This window comes from Miscanthus floridulus, chromosome 1 (assembly GCF_019320115.1).
Source record: "Miscanthus floridulus cultivar M001 chromosome 1, ASM1932011v1, whole genome shotgun sequence".
In the NCBI taxonomy this organism is placed as follows: domain Eukaryota; kingdom Viridiplantae; phylum Streptophyta; class Magnoliopsida; order Poales; family Poaceae; genus Miscanthus; species Miscanthus floridulus.
The window spans coordinates 69,353,658-69,360,275 of NC_089580.1; positions in this window are offsets into that span (position 1 = coordinate 69,353,658).

The window sequence follows — 6,618 nt, forward strand, 5'->3', positions numbered from 1 at the left end:
TTACTAAAACGCTGCAATGGCGGCAGGGCCCTTCACTGCCGGTTTTGGTTTTAAAACCGACAGTGATAGCGCTGCGATGGCAGGCTCCAAACCTTTTTTTACTAAAAGGCTGCTATGGCGGCAGGCACTTCACTGCCGGTTTTGGTTTTAAAACCGGCAGTGATAGCTTCTATCACAGTCGGTTGCTCAAACCAATACAGAAGGCCTAATTCACTGTTGGTTTTTAAACTAAAACCGACAGTGATGTGTAGATGCTCCTCACATGCCAACAGTACTCCCATGACCATAACAGTTGGAACACTGCTTCCACCTACCCCGACAACTTTAGTTTAGAAATAAAAATGTACCACGACTGTTGGCTCCTATAAAATGGCCCTCGGCTAGGAGCTAGCCTCTCCATACATGTTGGTTTCAGCTAGGCCTTATTAGCCATGATACAATGTTTTCCTCTCACAACAAACCACAGATATCGTTATGCATCGTAGTCCACCAAAATGGTGCACACATGAGGCCACATTCACTGTCGGTTCTATTTAAAAACCGACAGTAATGTCCATGCCCCTATATAAAACAAACTATCGGCCACATACATTGATCCCACCCATCCACGAACTCTCCGTCTCATTTCTCATGTTTCACTCTCACTTTTTAAGACATCCACTCTCTCTCTACGTGATTTGGTCATGGCTCCTGCATTTTTCAATGGTATTGATATGTTGTCTTCTTCAATATTCTATCTATATTCATTTGATCTATATTTATATTCATTTTTCTTTGCATTCTACATTTATATATATTCTTATTTCTTGCATTCGATCTATATTTAATTATGTTGCCACATTTTACTTGAAAGAATTTTTTGTGCATATATTTTATGTTCATATTTTTTTTGTATTTTATCGATCAGGTGGTATGAACAACAGACCTCTCCCACCACAAGAACCAGGTTTCCACCCTAGCGATGAGCCATTCGCTCCTAATGTGGCCATTCCACGGTTCTCTGTTCCAGCTATTGTATGAAATATTTTTCAACATCTTTTATTTTTTGATGCTAACAAATAAGTGTAATTAGTTTAATATCATTGTTACAGGCATATATGTCACAGACTATATCCCCAATAGATTGGCTACGAACAGTACTTAACTGGTTCTTTATCTCGGACATCATCGAGAACACGGCATCTAATGCAAGTGGTCGGCTATGGACGTGTGAACTCAGTTTTTTCATCTCTGTGAGAAATTCAAATCATCGGAACCATATCCATGCGACGGGAATACAGAGCCCGGATGTGATAAGCGCCCAATTAAGTGTCGTGTGCATCTATTTAGAGGTGCTTCAACATATTTGCTATGATGTGCCTGATTTGTCGCACTTCAAGGCACTTGCTTTGAATGCTGGTGATATCCCTGTCCCGCAAGCAAGTGAATGATTTGCGAGCTACAACCATACGGATGTGGTAAAATGGTCACTTATACCTGAGTCATGGTTATTTGTTGTTTATTATTGTAATAACATTCTCTATTTTTTTCTTTTTCTTCGCATGCAGATTGCGCTATAGGACCTTACCTATGCTGCATGTGGCTTATGGGCCGTTCTAGACCAAGCTACGGAGCAACTCGGGTATGATTGGGACTTCTGCAATGGAAACCTTGGCCAGCTCACTATAGAAGGATGTTAGTACTGCATAAGGATTACTAACAGGGGCAGTGGTCGTTTAGTAGGTTACATCTATGGCCGACTATTCTTTCGGTATTGTGAGGCACGAGAGAGTGCACTCATACAGGCATTGGACTTCATCGATACAAGCGGATACATAATCTGTGACATCAATTACCATATATGGCTATAGAGGCATGTTAGTGTGCATGGCCCGATCAATCCCGGCAGTGATTCCGATGGTAATTAATGTTTATTTAGCTAGGTTTTCAAGGTCATAGTTTAATTGGGTTCTAATTTTAATATGTACGGCTTTGTGAGTTTAATTATTGTCATGCATGTAATTCGTGTAACATTTGTTGGACAACTAGAAATATATATTCTGGTGTCGTATTGGTCTCAAAATTATTCTCAGACTTGCATGTGCCACATGTGAAGTAAACACCAAGTTTGGGATTTTTCGGAGATGGTTTGCTACTTTCTGAGGTTTAATTGAATTTTCGCACGACGACACCTATTAATTATAGGTTGAACTGAGTCTACCCATGAAAAGATCCAGAATGGTGCCAAACTTTTACACAGGCTCTTTTGTCTCATTTGGCACAGAGAAAAAATCTATTGGGTCCAAGATGAAATTCACCCTCTTTTGTCTCATTTGGCACAGAGAAAAATATAATAAATAAAAAAATGATCAGAAAAATCTAAAATCCTGTGTGAGATCTTAATTTGGGTGTACATGCTTATCAAAAAAATTTCAAGCCATTTTGACATAGGAGGAGTATACATGCTTCATAGAGGTACATTTGTCTTTTCATCGAACCATGACTATACACATAGGTTATCAAGGTTTCTGTGGTTCATAGGCATTCCGGTGTCGTATTGGTCTTAAAATTATTCTCAGGCTTGCATGTGCCATGTGTGAAGGAAACACCAAGTTTAAAATTTTTCGGAGATGGTTTGCTACTTTCTGAGGTTTAATTAAATTTCCGCGCGACGACACCTATTAATTATAGGTTGAATTGAGTCTACCCATAAAAAGATCCGGAATGGTACCAAACTTTTACACAGGCTCTAATGTGCCCTAGGAATAAGAATTTTGTGGAGGTGGATGAAAAAATCTATTAGGTCCAAGATGAAATTCACCCTCTTTTGTCTTATTTGGCACAGAGAAAAATATAATAAATAAAAAAAATGATCAGAAAAACCTAAGATCCTGCGTGGGGTCTTAATTTGGGTGTATATGCTTGCCAAAAAATTTCAAGCCATTTTGACATAGGCGGAGTATACATGCTTCACAGAGGTATATTTACCTTTTCATCGAACCATGACTATACACATAGGTTGTCAAGGTTTCTGTGGTTCATACGCATTCCGATGTCGTATTGGTCTCAAACTTTTTTAGGCTTGCACATGACACGTGCGAAGGAAACACCTAGTTTGAGATTTTTCAGAGATGGTTTGCTACTTTCTAAGGTTTAATTGAATTTCCGCGTGATGACATCGATTAATTATAGGTTGAACTGAGTCTACCCATGAGAAGATCTAGAATGGTGCCAAACTTTTATGTAGGCTCTAATGTACCCTAGGGATAAGAATTTTGTGGAGGTGGATGAAAAAAATCTATAGAGACCAAGATGAAATTCATCCTCTTTTGTCTCAGTCAACACACAGAAAAATATAATAAATAAAAAATGATTAGAAAAACCTAAGATCCTTTGTAAGATCTTAAATTTGGGTGTACAAGCTTGCCAAAAAAATTTCAAGCCATTTCGACATAGGAATACATATGCTTCTATTTATTCAGTATATAAAAGAAATTTTTAATATATATAAACATCACTATCGGTTTCAAAAAAATGGCTGTGATGAGAAAAAATCGACAGTGACCCTGGTTATCACTGTCGGTTTATTTTAAAAACCAGCAGTGATATATAAAAAATGAAAAAAAATTGTGCCAGCCCTCGGGGTTGAGCTCGGGTCTTAGGCTGCAGAGTTTAGAGACTTACCACTGCGCTAGTATAGGATGTGTGCCAAGTTTTATTTATTTTTTCTTTTTCACCTTTAGACCGCTTAATAAATTATAAAATTAAACCAAAAAATTTGAGCCGCCCGGGATTCAAACACGGGTATCGGGGGCTAAGTTGCGGGGTCTTAACCATTGCGCCAGTAGGAGGTATTTGAAAGAAGTAGAAAAGATAACTTACTTTTATTGGAACCGCTACACGGCAATCACTGTCGGTTTAAAGAATGGCCCAGCAGTGATATTTATACATCATTGTCGGTTTAGACTTATAACCGACAGTGATGTACCCCCATCACTGTTGGTCTATAATTAGAACCGACAGTGATGAGGTCTGGTATAAAAGCCCGACGCGGGTTGAAATTATCCAAATTGCAACCCCGCGCCATCCGTTCCTAGCCTCGTGCTCCTCTTCTTCGACGCCAACACCCGTGCACCACCCCACGCCGGAGCACCCATCCACCGCCCCCCACGCCGCCGTTCCTAGCCCCATGCTCCTCTTCTTCGACGCCAACGCTTGTGCACCGCCCCACGCCGGAGCACTCGTCCACCACCCCTCGCGCTACTGTTCCTAGCCCCACGCTCCTCTTCTTCAACGCCGACGCCCGTGCACCGCCCCACGCCGGAGCACTCCCCATGCCGTCCACTGCCCCATGCCAGAGCACCACCGAGGCCTTCAGGAGCATGCGGACAGCTGCTTTCCCACCCCCATAGTGAGTGCGTGGCTCACTGCCAGCTAAGTGTTTGACGAAATACCCCACGGTTGTTGTCTTCCCAATAGCAGCCGATTCCTATTTGATTGAGTTACATGATGTTACTCCTTGGTTTAGCTATCCTTGTATGTACATGTTGTTACATAAACTAGTTAGTTTTTCCCTAAAGAGATTATGCTACCTACTGATTTGTTGAGGACCTAGTAATCATGGCCCTAAACTGTTTAAGAACCATTGGTGTTATTTGCATGTTATCGCAACAAGTTATTCCCTCGAGTCACAGCTAAGTGACCTTTTGCGCTGTGTGCAGTCTAAGTATTTAAACATTGATCATCAACACCTCTTGACATAGTTAGATTGAATATGTGACAATGATATGAGCATATCTATCTCGAATAGTAGTTGCATAATGTTATGATATCTCTGTACTTTGTAATTATTGCAAGCAATGGAAACTAGAAGTCAAAGGTACATGTTAATGACTGTGGATGTCTTATTTGTGACGGTAGGGAGTGTTCTATTTGTGTAAGAGTTAGATAAGAATTTTTGCTCTTGCTTAAGCAATGATGGATTCTTGTCAAATGTGTACAAGTATAATCGCTATAGGTAGAGTGTCAATTGAGATAATTTTTTTATCATGTCAAGGATAAAGAACATTAAATAGATTTAGTTTGCCCATATAACTTGAATAATAACTCTTGTTCAGTGAGTTACCATTACCACTTACCACATGCCTAATTTACTTAAATGTATAGGCAACCATGGCATGGTATGTAGTGCATGTTGGTCACATGCCTGGGATTTATCGAACCTGAGAAGATTGCTATGCTCAAGTCAATCGCTACCCTGGTAATTTGCACAAAAATACAACACAGAAGTTGAAGCTTTGAGGTCCTACTATAGTCATCCGGCCTACCTTGCAAACCATGGGCAACCGGCCTACTATGGTCCAATGAATGCAAACCATGGCCATCCGCTGGCACTAGAGATCGAAGAGAAGCCACCCGCCGGAGATGTGAAGATTAGGAGAATTGCTCCTTGGTCTTGGAAAGATGTCATGCTTTTATTTATGGCTATGATCATCGCTTTTCTTATTTGGAAGTTAATGTAGGCTTAGTTTTGTAGAACAGTAGGTGGACTTTGTTGTATGTGGTCAATCAAACAATGAATTTGTTCTAGGTGAACATATGCTATTATTTGACTTTATTGTATGTGGACTTATTATTAGACTTTGCATTAAACATATTATATATATGTGAACATATGCTATTAGTAGTTGTTCGCGGCCAAAACTAACCACGATCGTGTCATAGCCATGACTCATCGTCTCTTGTTACCCCGTCGCCAAAGAACAAATCGGCAACAAGAAGCGGCTGATATCGATGGGATGGGAGAGCTGCATGATCTGCAAACGGTGACGGTGTCAATCAGGTTGGTGACAACGAGCAGCCATGGACCCCGTCCGGCCTGCTCGATCTGGGTCAAAATGACCAAGATGGCTAGGTAACTTTGGTATCATGTGACTATGTAGCCACACACGGTAATCAATTGAGAGGGTCATAGCTTACTTAGTGTCTCTAGTAGGAGCCTCCGTCGGCCGAGGAGCCAGAGGGTTCGGGTAGCAGGAAGGCTAGATCCAAGCAAGGCGTGTCAAAGATTCATGTTGGTAGGAATGCACACTGGCACATTACTAAGTTCGATGAATTCGGGGATCCACTCTCACCGCCTATAGCTTTGACCAAATACAAGACTATCCTTGGGTTGCTTGTTAGGGACTTCATCCTGATTAAGTACAGGAAGTGGATTGGGAAAGATGATGACCGGTGGAGGGTTCCCAAAAGTGAGAAGGATTACATATGGGATGTCAAGATCCCAGAGTATTTCACTTTCCCAGCCGAGTATGACAGGGAGTTAGTCAAGAAAAAAGCAAAAGAAATCATGGGGACATGCTTCAAGAATTTCAAGGGGACATTGTACAAGAATTTTGTCCTCCAAAATAAAGAACCAGATTTCGATGATGGACAGTTTAGCAAGCAGAAGGACTTCTGACAGGATTTCAAGGAATATAGGTTATTTGAGGAGTACTTAGAACTAAGCAAGAAGAATAAAGAGAATTCGCAAAAAGCGACGAATCCTCATCATATCGGCTCTCGTGGCTACGCCAAAAAAATGCCAGAATTTGAAGCAAAACTTCAAAAGATAGATCGCCTTGCTGAGGAAGGCGTTGA